Raw genomic sequence first — 14,952 nt, 5'->3', positions numbered from 1 at the left:
TTGGTGTACCGATTGACAAGTAAAGGAGTTGACCCAATTGTCCGGGTAATATGCCAACCTTCTGACTTGTAGCGTCTTCCGGTGGAAAATTGTTGAGTAGCCTCTCCAGGTTGTTGCATACCTCGGTGTTTCTGACAACCTCGGTAGCTGAGTTTTACCCTCTCCAGGGTCAACTTCACTCGACGCCCGAGCCGGAAGTTGAACATCGACGTGTCTCTGACGACGTTGATGGTTGAGTACCGCCTCTCCAGGCCTCGTTTGAGTACCGTCTCTCCAGACTTTGTTTGAGTACCGTCTCTCCAGACTTTGTTTGAGTACCGTCTCTCCAGACCTTGAGTACTGTCTCTCCAGACCTTGAGTACCGTCTTTCCAGACTTTGAGTACCGTCTCTCCAGACTTTGAGTACTGTCTCTCCAGACCTTGAGTACCGTCTCTCCAGACTTTGATTGAGTACCGTCTCTCCAGACTTTGTTTGAGTACCGTCTCTCCAGACTTTGTTTGAGTACCGTCTCTCCAGACCTTGTTTGAGTACCGTCTCTCCAGACCTTGTTTGAGTACCGTCTCTCCAGACTTGTTTGAGTACCGTCCCTCCAGACTTTGTTTGAGTACCGTCTCTCCAGACTTTGTTTGAGTACCGTCTCTCCAGGCTTTGTTTGAGTACCGTCTCTCCAGACTTTGTTTGAGTACCGTCTCTCCAGACCTTGTTTGAGTACCGTCTCTCCAGACTTTGTTTGAGTATCGTCTCTCCAGACCTTGTTTGAGTATCGTCTCTCCAGACCTTGTTTGAGTACCGTCTCTCCAGACTTTCTTTGAGTACCGTCTCTCCAGACTTTGCTTGAGTACCGTCTCTCCAGACTTTCTTTGAGTACCGTCTCTCCAGACTTTGCTTTGTCTTTGACGACCTAGGCAACTGAGTTTGCCCTCTCCAGGGTCTGCGTCCGTGTCTTCTGATCACTTCGGCAATGCGAGTTTACCCTCTCCAGGGATCTGAGATGATTTTTTTGTCTCCACAGTCCACTATGCTGCTTCGACGTTTTTCTGATTTTGTGCCACTGAGGGCTGGATAACGCAGGGATCCGTCTAGGGGATGTGCAGTCATTCATAGGTTTTTTGTGCCCCAACTTGCATTGCTTAGTTGGTACCCATGGGAGATTTCTGACTCCTTGGGGTGTAGACACAGATGCTCTTCTTGAATTGAGCGATGCCTTATGTTTGGCTGACGTCCTTTTGACGTTGGTGGAATATCCCGGTTATCTTTATTCGGGTATCTCTTTTGGATTTTCTGATTTTGTAGCCTCTGTGTAGGCTATTATCTACTGGGGGTTCTGGATGTTGATTGTGATTAGCCTCTTCTGTTAGGCAGATCATCTTGACGCTTGATGTTTGGCCAAGAGCCGGATTCCACTTGGGGAATGATTATTGATCTTTTGATTTTTTTTTTTTTTTTTTTTTTTTTTTTTTTTTTTTTTTAGGAATGCCTCTTGAGTAGGCGACTGGGGATTTGGGGATCTTATGTATCCCATAGTATTATTTAGGAAGCCTCTACAGGCTTAGACTCACTCAACGCCTGAGTTGGAGAGCTATTTTCCACTGAGGAAGTTTTAAGTCCTTTGACTAGATATACTGCTTGGGTGATCGTGCTTCCATTGGGAATTTTGTCGATCTTGCTTTGATAGCTCTCGCTGGGGATTTGTTCCGTGAGCTTGAGTTGGGGTTTCTCTGGGGAGTATTATTTTTGCGAGCCTCTCCAGGCTCAATTATTCTGATGAGAGTATTATTTCGGCAAGCCTCTCCAGGCTCATTTATTCCGAATAGTATTATTTCGGCGAGCCTCTCCAGGCTCAGTTATTCTGCATGGTGAGAGAGTATTGTTTCTGCAAGCCTCTCCAGGCTTAATTATTCTGAGGAAGTATTTTTTCAGCAAGCCTCTCCAGGCTCAATTATTCTGTACAAACTGAGGAGTATTGTTTGTATCCTTGCCCTTTTTCATTTTCGGCTTTTGTTGACTGCTGTCATACACAAGCAATTTTCCTATTTTTCTATTTTATGCAATTGCCTCATGAAGAGGTCTTTGAAAATTTCTTTATGGCCAATACGGCCGTATCCATTTCAGTATGCCAGTATTGAATTGAAAATTTGTTCATAACCCTAATTTTGGTACGGGCGTACTGAACATGATACGGGCGTATTGTTTTTCTGAAGTTTATATTTTTTTGTTTTTTTTCAATAAACAGAGAATAAGTGATCTTCCATTACACCTATCATCTGTATGCATGTATGCAGTATGATGCACCTAATTCTATTTGATTCACTTTTCAAAAGAATTAACCGATGCGTTTCTCTGTTTGGATTTTTGCCATTCCTCTAGACGGGCTGTGTGCTGTCGATTTCTGTAACCGAGGAATGATGCATGTTATATTGAGATTTGGTGTCATCAACCAAATGATTTTCCTTTCCTTTAGAAGATGTGTCAACCCTCCTATTGACTACTATATCTCCATGTTTCCACTAGATTATTCAAAAATCGTTTGGGACAAGAGAGAAAAGAAGGAAAGGATATATTTTTTTCGAAAGTTTGTGTTTTAGAGGGGATTATTTATTTTTTGAAAAATGGATTTTGTAAGAATGGCTTGGCCAATGGTAGGCTTAAGTGTTTAGGCTTGTTTGATTAAACACTTATGAAGTTAAGCACGTCTTGGTTATTAACATTTGTGATTTGACAACTTGGATAGCTTTTCTTGAGCCCCTTGAGCCCCTTTGTTGAATTCAGTTGGTGGTACCATCATGGATTTATTCTATTTTTTGATTGCCCTAACTTTTGCCTAAAACACCCATTTGTGGTGTCTTAGCGGGCTTTTGTTTTTGTTCATTATTTTGTAACCCTAATTTTTGCCTAGGTCACCCTTTTGTGGGATTCCTAGCGGGTCTTTTGCTCTTATTTTTGCGCAGGCCCCTTTTTGGGTTTCCTGCCGAGCTTTTTGTTTTTTAGGATTTTTGTCCTGAATGGATTTCTTTTTATCCATGACGGCACTTATTGAGGCCAAGGAAAGGTGCTCCAAGTTGTCACACACTTCCACACAAAATGATGTGGGTTTATTGATTATTAAGACGATTTTAACCTCACTTATGTTCATTCAAACAGGGTTAAATAATGCGGTCTAGAATTTTATTGCAAGCAAGAAAAGAAGCAATAAAGAATTAATAAAGAATGATTTTATTATAATCATAATGGAAACATGTGCCCTATCGAGGCTCGGGGGTCGGGCTGTCCCCGAGGAGTAATCTCTAATAGTCATCAGGTTTACACATCCCTATCGGAAGGAGGAGAACACTTGATGACGACGACCGGCCTTGACGCTTATGAACCGGCTTTCCTAAAGATCTGGCTTAAAGAACGTCGAGAAGGATCTTGATTCCTCTTCGTTCTTTGATCTTTGTTAGGGTTGTATCCTAACCCTTGTTTCCCCGGATTATCCTTGATGATGGGTAGCTCCGGGATTCCTTGGGAGTCCTTGCCTAATCCTTGTCCTGGCAAGTATCCGTTCTTGGTGAGCACATGGGCTACCTTCTTCATTTATCGGGGAAACGTTTCAACATTGGCGATCTCCAATGCTTGGAAGGCGGTTTCTAAAGCTTCCTCTGTTGCATCCACATAAGGTATGGTGGATGGCTTACTGATGAGTATATCATCTTCAGCTTGTACAGTCACCAGTTTGTCACCCATTATGAACTTGACTTTCTGGTGGAGCGTAGAGGGTACAGCTTTCGCATCATGAATCCAAGGTCGGCCGAGGAGACAGCTGTATGCGGGAGTAATGTCCATCACTTGAAATTCGACGTTGAAGATAGTGGGTCCATATTGGAATGGAAGATTGATTTCTCCCACTACTTCTCTTTTAGAACCATCGAAGGCTCGAACGATCATGTTGCTCGGGTGCATTTGGACTCCCTTGATTGCCAATTGCTTGAGCGTTCTTTTTGGCATCACATTCAAGGAAGATCCATTATCTACCAAGACCTTTGCGATGTGATACTCCTTGCACTTTACAGAGATGTGCAAGGGCTTGTTGTGGTTCGGTCCCTCAGCGGGGATCTCTTCATCGGTGAAAGTGAGGTGATCATTAGCCGTGATGTGACTAACAATCCCCTCAAACTTGTCTTGGGAGATGGTATGCGACACATATGCCTCGTTCAAAACTTTCAACAGAGCTTGCCGATGCGGTTCGGAGCTTAGGATCAATGACAACAGCGTAATCTTTGCTGGCGTCCTATGAAGTTGATCCACGATGGAGTACTCGCTTTGTCGGATAAACTTTAACAGCTCGTCTGTCTCCTCCTCGGATTCTTTTTCCTCGGTTTTCTTTTCTTCTTTTTCTTTATTCTTGGGGGCTTTATCATGAAGATCTTCGGGAGTGTAGATCCTGCCACTCCTAGTCATGCCCCCAAGTCCAGCGATGTTAGAGATATCGCTGTCGGCAGAAAAATGGATGTCGTATATCCACGGCACAGCCTTATTCGATTCGTAGGGAAAAGGCCTTGGAGTAGTGATCCTTAACGGTGTCGGACCTTCCCCTTTATTCGTCTTAATTACCAACAACGGAGTTGACGTGTGTTCGCTTGGCGCGGTTGTTGGCTTACACTTGATAACGAACGGCGTGCGATCCATTCTTTGAACATACGCATCGATTATTTCTTTCTTTTTATTAATGTTTATTAATGATTTATTGGGAGGGATGTATGAAATGCAAACCTAGATCCCTCCATGATCTTTGATAAGAATGCATGATATGAGATGATGGCGATGAATATGCATGCATTGTGTTTATTCAACTAAGCATTATCATGTTTTTAGGATGTCCCTAAGATGATGCATGATATTGCTTGGTTTGGATAAATAACCCTTTTTTCCTTTTTTTGGGTATTTTGTTTTTTGTATTTTTTTTGGGTGAAAAGGGAAACTACCTACATGAATGCAATGATGGTAGATGTTAACACCATGTAATGGAAGATTCTTATTTCTATTCATTCTTATTTTAAAAGAATAGGAATGTTGTATGTTTAAAGAAATGCAATGTATGCTCATACAATGTCACATAATCAATGCACAAACAATTCACTCATCCACGAACAGTCACGAGCGAATCACGAGGTAGGGGTATCCTGCAGAAAAGTGCATATTCAAGGTGGTTCTAACTGTTCTCACCGGTCCAAGGCCCCCAAGGTGCCCCCATTATAGGGGCCCAATTCCTCTCGTCGTGGGTCGATGGAAAGTTCCAACGCACCGTCGGACTTAAGTTCATGGTTATCACCTTGAGTGATGCTTTCCGACAACGGTCTACGGGCACCTATAGACCCATTCGACAACCGGCCGTACTAACATCCACTCCCTATGGCTTATCACTCATGCCCCCGGGTATAGAGGGAACTGTTGTGTGCAAAGGTTTGTGTGCAGTTTTTATTTCAAACAATTGCAAAAATTTAAACATTCAACAGTTATTAAAAGCCACATAGATAAACATGTTATCATACAAGTGAGGGGTAATGAAGTAATTTTAACTATTATTTGTTAAAAATAATCTGTCACTAAATGGGACTGACTCTCTAGACTTCCCCAGCGGAGTCGCCATCTGTCGCCACCGGCCCGAAACGGGCTTTCGGCATTCGCGAAGGATGGTTGGACTCTTTTATTTGTTTAAAATATGGATTGCTAGGATGACTTATTCTCAAACTGAGACCTCGTCAAACGAGCAATTTTATTAAAATGATTCACCAATCCATGTTAATCCCAAGCGGGACCCTCCATGAATTAGTGGTTTTCGCAAAAGGAGGGTTCTTTGGAGTCGCCACCAATGTTTTACTCAAAACATTGGAAAAAGGGATAAGGCAATTGATTTTATAAATCAACTTTGGCCATTACAACCAGAGTTGGGTAAGGGAGTCGGTTACGTGCGGGGAAGGTGTTAGCACCCCACAACGCCCCTTTCGGGTTCCCTATGACAGATTATTTTATAAATAACAGTGTAAAATTACTAAATTACCCCTATTTATTATAAACGACTATACTTTAAATATCTACATGATGACAATTTTAAATATGCACACAGAAAGCAGTAAAAGGAAGGACTTAAGAAGAAACCTTTGAAGCGTGCTTTTATCTATTTCGAGTAAAACTGGGAAGCTTTTTGGCTTTCCCTCGCTCTACAAGCCCGCTCGCTCCCTCCTATAAAATTTTAACTATGGAAATCCGGAGGATTTCCCTTCGACTAGGTTCGAACCTCAAGCAAAATGGCTCGTGGCTCAAGAACTTCGTCGGATCAACTCTCCGAGTGATTTCTAGGGCAGAACACTGCTCAAAAACCCCAGAATACTCAAGGAGAGGGTTAAAACTACGTGCCAAAGTGTCCAATGACGTCAAAATGACGCCATATTTATAGGGAACAGGCGCAATACGGGCTATGGAATCAATACGGCCGTATTGAAATTTTTGAACTTCAATACGGCCGTATTGAGTTCAATACGGCCGTATTGAAATTCAGAAATTTCAATACGCCCGTATTGAGTTCACTGCGGCTGTATTGAAGCTTCAATACGGCCGTATTGATTTCAGTACGGCCGTATTGAAGTTTCAGAAACTTCAATACGCCGTATTGAGTTCACTGCGGCCGTATTGAAGCTTCAATACGGCCGTATTAAGTTTAGTACGGCCGTATTGGGCTTCATTCCCTCCACTTCCTTATTTTAAGCTACTCTAAGACCTCTAAACCTACAGATAGCCATCCTATGGTCTTCTAGGAGTCCTTCTGGCTGACTTTCCTTCGATCATTGAGGGTCTTCGAGTTTTATTTCCGACCCGGACAATTTTAGGGGTCTACATTGCCTACTCATAATTTCTATAATAGTTATAATCCTAGTCAGACGAATCATAATTCTCATTATCCATCTCCATTGCTTCATTGTCCTCTTCTGAATCATAGTCTTCAAATTCTCCTTGTCGAATATGTTCTTCCAAATGAACTGGTTGTATCTCGGATGGTTCATCTTCTTCTTCAACAAGAATTTGTGAATCTTGGAAGCCTAAAATAGGTTCTACTTCTATGACTTCATTGACGTGTGACACTTGGTCTACTTGGTACGGTACATCGTCCTCCACATGACATTCTATACGACCTCTAAGCTTTGTTTTAATTGGCACACACCAACCGCGTTTATCTATTCGTGATGTTGGATATGGGACATAATAAACTTGCCTTACATTATGAGTGTAGACCCCTAAAATTGTCCGGGTAGGAAATAAAGCTTGAAGACTCTTGAGGACTGAAGGAAAGTCAGCCAGAAGGACTCATGGAAGGCCCTAGGAGGATTCTCTGTAGGTCTAGAGGTCTTGTAATAGCTCAAAATAAGAAAGTGGAGGGAATGAAGCCCAATACGGCCTCCCAAAAGTTCAGTACGACCGTATTGAACATTTTAAACTACAATACGGCCGCACTGAACTCAATACGGCCGTATTGAAGTTTCTGAACTTCAATACGGCTGCACTGAACTCAATACGGCCGTATTGAGGTTTTTTGAACTTCAATACGGCCGTACTGAATTCAATACGGCCGTATTGTAGTTCAAAACTTCAATACGGACCGTATTGACTCCAGGGCCCGTATTGCGCCTGTTCCCTATAAATAAGACGTCATTTGGACGTCATTCCACACTTTTACACACAGTTTTGACTCCTTCCTTGAGTATTCTGGGGTTTTTGAGCAGTGTTCTGCCCTAGAAATCTCTCTGGGAGTCGATCCGACGAAGTTCTGGAATTCCGAGCATTTAGCTTGGAGATTCGAACTTAGTCGAAGGGAAATCTCCGGATTTCCATAGTTAAAATTTTCTAGGAGGGAGCGAGCGGGCTTGTAGAGCGAGGGAACGCCAAAAAGCTTCCCAGTTTTACTTGAATATAAAAGCACGCTTCAAAGGTTTCTTCTTAAGACCTTCCTTTTACTGCTTTCTGTGTGTATATTTAACTGTCATCATGTAGATAGTTAAGTTATAATTGTTTAGAATAAATAGGGGTAATTTAGTTATTTCGCACTATTATTTTTAGAAATAATCTGTCATAGGGAACCCGAAAGGGGCGCTGTGGGGTGCTAACACCTTCCCCACGCGTAACCGACTCCCTTACCCGACTCTGGTTGTCATGGCCGAAGTCGATTTTTGAATCGATTGCCTTAAACTTCTTTTTCCAATGTTTTGAGTAAAACATTGGTGGCGACTCCATGAACCCTTCCTTTTTAAGAAAACCGCTAATCCATGGAGGGTCCCGCTTGGGATTAACATGGATTGGTGAGCCTTTTAATAAAATTGCTCGTTTGACAAGGTCTCAGTTTGAGAATAAGTCATTCTAGCAATCCATATTTTTAAACAAATAAAAGAGTCCAACCATCCTTCGCGAATGCCGAAAGCCCGTTTCGGGCCGGTGGCGACAGATGGCGACTCCGCTGGGGAAGCCTCGAGAGTTAGTCCCATTTAGTGACAGATTATTTTTAACAAATAATAGTTAAAATTACTTTATTACCCCTTGTTTGTATGATAACATGCTTTATTTATATGGCTTTAATAACTGTTGTATGTTTAAATTTCCGCAATTGTTTGAAATATAAACTGCACACAAACCTTTGCACACAACAGTTCCCTCTATACCCGGGGGCATGAGTGGTAAGCCATAGGGAGTGGATGTTAGTACGGCCGGTTGTCGAATGGGTCTATAGGTGCCCGTAGACCGTTGTCAGAAAGCATCACTCAAGGTGATAACCATGAACTCGAGTCCGACAGTGCGTTGGAGCTTTCCATCGACTTACGACGAGAGGAATTGGGTCCCTATAATGGGGGCACCTTGGGGGCCTCAAACCAGTGAGAACAGTTAGAACCTCCTTGAATATGCACTTTTCTGCAGGATACCCCTACCTCGTGATTCGCTCGTGACTGTTCGTGGATGAGTGAATTGTTTGTGCATTGATTATGTGACATTGTATGAGCATACATTGCATTTCTTTAAACATACAACATTCCTATTCTTTTAAAATAAGAATAAATAGAAATAAGAATCTTCCATTACATGGTGTTAACATCTACCTTCATCACATTCATATAGGTAGTTTCCCTTTTCACCCAAAAATACAAAAAAAAAATAAAAAATAAAAAATAAAAAATAAAAAATAAAATAATAATAAATAAAAATACCCAAAAAAGAAAAAAGGGTTATTTATCCAAACCAAGCAATATCATGCATCATCTTAGGAACATCCCGAAAACATGATAATGCTTAGTTGAATAAACACAATGCATGCATATTCAACGTCATCATCTCATGTCATGCATTCTTATCAAAGATCATGGAGGGATCTAGGTTTGCATTTCATACATCCCTCCCAATAAATCATTAATAAACATTAATAAAAAGAAAGAAATAATCGATGCGTATGTTCAAGATGGATCGCACGCCATTTGTTATTAAGTGTAAGCCAACAACCGCGCCAAGCGAGCGCACATCAACTCCGTTGTTGGTAATCAAGACGAATAAAGGGGAAGGTCCAACACCATTAAGGATCACTGCTCCAAGACCTTTCCCCTACGAATCAAATAAGGCTGTGCCGTGGATATACGACATCCATTCTTCTGCCTACAGCGATATCTCTAACATCGCTGGACTTGGGGGCATGACTAGGAGTGGCAGGATCTACACTCCCGATGATCTTCATGATAAAGCTCCCAAGAATAAAGAAAAGGAAAAAGAAAAAGAAAAAAACCGAGGAAAATAAAGAATCTGAGGAGGAGACTGATGAGCTATTAAAATATATCCGACAGAGCGAGTACTCCATCGTGGATCAACTTCACAAGACACCAGCAAAGATCACTTTGTTGTCGTTGATCCTAAGCTCCGAACCGCATCGGCAAGCTCTGTTGAAAGTCTTGAACGAGGCATATGTGTCGCATACTATCTCCCAAGACAAATTTGAGGGGATTGTTAGTCACATCACGGCTAATGATCACCTCTCTTTCACCGATGAAGAGATCCCCGCTGAGGGACCGAACCACAACAAGCCCTTGCACATCTCTGTAAAGTGCAAGGAGTATCACATCGCAAAGGTCTTGGTGGATAATGGATCTTCCTTGAACGTAATGCCAAAGAGAACGTTCGACCAAATGACAATCAAGGGAGTCCAAATGCGCCCGAGCAACATGATCGTTCGAGCTTTCGACGGCTCTAAAAGAGAAGTGGTGGGAGAAATCAGTCTTCCAATCCAAATTGGGCCCACTATCTTTAATGTCGAATTCCAAGTAATGGATATTACTCCTGCATACAGCTGTCTCCTCGGCCGACCTTGGATTCGTGATGTGAAAGCTGTACCCTCTACGCTCCACCAGAAAGTCAAGTTCATAGTGGGTGACAAACTGGTGACCGTACAAGCTGAAGATGACATACTCATCAGCAAGCCATCCACCATACCTTATGTGGATGCAGCAGAGGAAGCTTTGGAAACCGCCTTCCAAGCATTGGAAATTGCCAATGTTGAAACGTTTCCCCGAGAAATGAAGAAGGTAGCCCATATGCTCACCAAGAATGGATACTTGCCGGGACAAGGACTTGGCAAGGACTCCCAAGGAATTCCGGAGCTACCCGTTATCAAAGATAATCCGGGGAAACAAGGGTTAGGATACAACCCTAACAAAGATCAAAGAACAAAGAGGAACAAAGATCCTTCTCGACGTTCTTTAAGCCAGATCTTCAGGAAGGCCGGTTCACAAGCGTCAAGGCTGGTTGTCGTCATCAAGTGCTCTTCTCCTTCCGATAGAGATGTATAGACCTGATGACTATTAGAGATTACTCCTCGGGGACAGCCCGACCCCCGAGCCTCGATAGGGCACATGTTTTCCACTATGATTATAATAAAATCATTCATCATTATTTCTTATTTCTTCTTTTCTTGCTTGCAATAAAATTCTAAACCACATTATTTAACCCTGTTTGAATGAACATAAGTGAGGTTAAAATCGTCTTAATAATCAATAAACCCACATCATTTTGTGTGGAAGTGTGCACGACAACTTGGAGCACCTTTCCTTGGCCTCGACAAGTGCCATCATGGATAAAAATAAATCCTTTAAAATAAAAGAAGCTCGGCAGGAAACCCAAAAAGGGGGCTGCGCAAAAATAAGAGCAAAAGACCCGCTAGGAATCCCACAAAAGGGTGTGTCGCCACCGGCCCGAAACGGGCTTTCGGCATTCGCGAAGGATGGTTGGACTCTTTTATTTGTTTAAAAATATGGATTGCTAGAATGATTTATTCTCAAACTGAGACCTCGTCAAACGAGCAATTTTATTAAAAGGCTCACCAATCCATGTTAATCCCAAGCGGGACCCTCCATGGATTAGCGGTTTTCATAAAAAGGAAGGGTTCATGGAGTCGCCACCAATGTTTTACTCAAAACATTGGAAAAAGAGGTTTAAGGCAATCGATTCAAAAATCGACTTCGGCCATTACAACCAGAGTCGGGTAAGGGAGTCGGTTACGCGTGGGGAAGGTGTTAGCACCCCACAGTGCCCCTTTCGGGTTCCCTATGACAGATTATTTAAAAATAATAGTGCGAAATTACTAAATTACCCCTATTTATTCTAAGCAATTATAAATTAACTATCTACATGATGACAGTTTAAATATGTACACACAGAAAGCGGTAAAAGAAGGGACTTTAAAGAGATAAACCTTTGAAGCGTGCTTTCTTATATATCTTGACAGAAATTGGGAAGCGTTTTGGCGTTCCCTCCCTCTACAAGACCGCTCGCTCCCTCCTATAAAATTTTAACTATGGAAATCCGGAGGATTTCCCTTCGACTAGGTTCGAGACTCAAGCAAATGGCTCGTGACTCAAGAACTTCGTCGGATCAACTCTCCGAGTGATTTCTAGGCAGAGCACTGCTCAAAAAAACCCAGAATACTCAAGAAGAGGGTTAAAACTCAGTCCAAAAGTGTAGAATGACGTCCAATTGACGTCATATTTATAGGGATGAGGCGCAATACGGCCTCTGGGGGTCAATACGGTCCGTATTGAAGTTTTGAACTACAATACGGCCGTATTGAATTCAATACGGCCGTATTGAAGTTCAAAAAACCTCAATACGGCCGTATTGAAGTTCAGTGCAGCCGTATTGAAGTTCAGTGCAGCCGTATTGAGTTCAGTGCAGCCGTATTGAAGTTCAAAAACTTCAATACGGCCGTATTGAGTTCGGTGCGGCCGTATTGTAGTTTAAAATGTTCAATACGACCGTACTGAACTTTTGGGAGGCCGTATTGGGCTTCATTCCCTCCACTTTCTTATTTTTTGCTACTCTAAGACCTCTAAACCTACAGATTGTCATTCTAGGGTCTTCCAGGGTCTTCCAGGAGTCCTTCCGGCTGACTTTCCTTTGGTCTTCAAGAGTCTTCAAGCTTTATTTCCTACCCGGACAATTTCAGGGGTCTACAGCTGCCCCCCCTTTACTTAGTCAAACGGCCTTTTGGTGTACCGTTTGATAAGTAAAGGAGTTGACCCAATTGTCCGGGGAATAAGCCATCCTTCCGACTTGTAGTGTCTTCAGGTGGGAAAATTGTTGAGTAGCCTCTCCAGGTTGAGTTTGCCCTCCCCAGGGTGAGTATTAGTCGTCGCCTCTCCAGGCTCATGCATACCTCCGTGTTCTTGACAACCTCGGGGTAGCTGAGTACCGCCTCTCCAGGCTATACCAACGTGTTCTTGACAACCTCGTGGTAGTTGCATACCTCCGTGTTCTTGACAACCTCGGGGTAGCCGAGTACCGCCTCTCCAGGCTATACCAACGTGTTCTTGACAACCTCGTGGTAGTTGCATACCTCCGTGTTCTTGACAACCTCGGGGTAGCGTGAGTTTTCCCTCTCCAGGCTATACCAACGTGTTCTTGACAACCTCGTGGTAGTTGCATACCTCCGTGTTCTTGACAACCTCGGGGTAGCGTGAGTTTTCCCTCTCCAGGGTATACCAACGTGTTCTTGACAACCTCGTGGTAGTTGCATACCTCTGTGTTCTTGACAACCTCGGGGTAGCGTGAGTTTTCCCTCTCCAGGGTATACCAACGTGTTCTTGACAACCTCGTGGTAGTTGCATACCTCCGTGTTCTTGACAACCTCGGGGTAGCGTGAGTTTTCCCTCTCCAGGGTATACCAACGTGTTCTTGACAACCTCGTGGTAGTTGCATACCTCCGTGTTCTTGACAACCTCGGGGTAGCATGAGTTTTCCCTCTCCAGGGTATACCAACGTGTTCTTGACAACCTCGTGGTAGTTGCATACCTCCGTGTTCTTGACAACCTCGGGGTAGCGTGAGTTTTCCTTCTCCAGGGATTTGTGATGATTTTGTCTCCACAGTCCACGATGCTGTTTCGACGATTGTTTTTTTTTATTTTTGTGCCACTGAGGGCTGGATAACGCAGGGATTCGTCTAGGGGATGTGCAGTTACTCATAGGTTCTTGTGTCCCAACTTTCCATTGCGTAGTTGGTACCCATTGAGGAATTTCTGTTTCCTTGGGGTGTAGACACGAAGATGCTCTTTCTAAATGTGAGCGATGCCTTATGATTGGCTGACGTCCTTTTGACGGTGGTGGAGTATCCCGGTTATCCTTATTCGGGTGACTCTTTTTGATTTTCTGATTCTTGCTGCCTCTGTGTAGGCTGTTATCCGCTGGGGATTCTGGATGTTGATTTTTGATTGACCTCTTCTGTTAGGCAAATCATCTTGATGTTTAATGGTCTGGCTAGATGCCGAATTCCGCTTGGGGAATATTTATTTTTTATTTTTCTCCTTTTGTAAGGGTGCCTCTTGAGTAGGCGACTGGGGATTTGGGGATCTTATGTATCCCAGAGTATTATTTAGAAAGCCTCTTCAGGCTTAGCTTCACTCTTTGTTTTGAGTTGGAAAGCTATCCTCCACTAAAGAAGTTTAAGTCCTTTCGACTTGGATATTCTGTTTAGATGATCAAGCCTCCCTTGGGGAATTTTGCTGATCTTGGTTTGATAGCTTTCACTGGGGAATTTGGTCCAAGGGTGAAAGCTGAGATATCTCTGGGGAGTATTATTTCGGCGAGCCTCTCCAGGCTCAGTTATTCTGTACAATTTGTTGAGTATTATTTCGGCGAGCCTCTCCAGGCTCAATTATTCTGAGGAAGTATTTTTTCAGCAAGCCTCTCCAGGCTCAGTTATTCTGTATGATGAGAGAGTATTGTTTCTGCAAGCCTCTCCAGGCTTAGTTATTCTGTACAATTTTGCTGGATTTTCTGTATTTTGCCTTTTTTTGTCGTTTTTGGCTTTTTTTGTATTTTTGCCTTTTCTGTTGATTTGCGGCCCTTTCTGTTGACCGCTGCCATACACAAGCAATTTTTTTATTTTATGCAATTACCTTATGATAAGGTCTTTGAATATGCAACTAATATGTGTGTGATGCACGGAATGTAAGTTTTATTATTTTGTTAATATTTTCAGAAAAATGAATGGCTCTCCCTATCCTCCTTTTCTTGGAGCAACTTCTGTCATTGACGTGAGGGAATATTTTTGTGAGCCTTTTTACGCAGGAGATTACAGATTTTATAGGAACCCCTCCCATTTTCTTTTATTGACCGATTATTAAGGAATTTCATACAATTTTTTAGAAATACCAATTTAGAGGCATAATCACATGGTCAAGAGAGAAAAGAAATGAATAGATATTTTATTAATATTCACAAGTGCTTTTACAGAAAGATATACAGAAGGAAATTTCTGAAGAATGGCTGGCCTGGGTAGGCTATTTACATTGGGCTTAACAATTATATCTGTAATTGTTGCTCCGTACATTCTCCTAGTTGTTTCGGGTGATATGCCTGAGTCAGGAGTGTAGACACTGCAAGACGCTTGCTTCTAGAAG

Source organism: Cajanus cajan, chromosome 2 (assembly GCF_000230855.2).
Source record: "Cajanus cajan strain Asha chromosome 2, NIPB_CcT2T_4, whole genome shotgun sequence".
Classification (NCBI taxonomy): Eukaryota; Viridiplantae; Streptophyta; class Magnoliopsida; order Fabales; family Fabaceae; genus Cajanus; species Cajanus cajan.
This window is presented reverse-complemented; position numbering follows the sequence as displayed.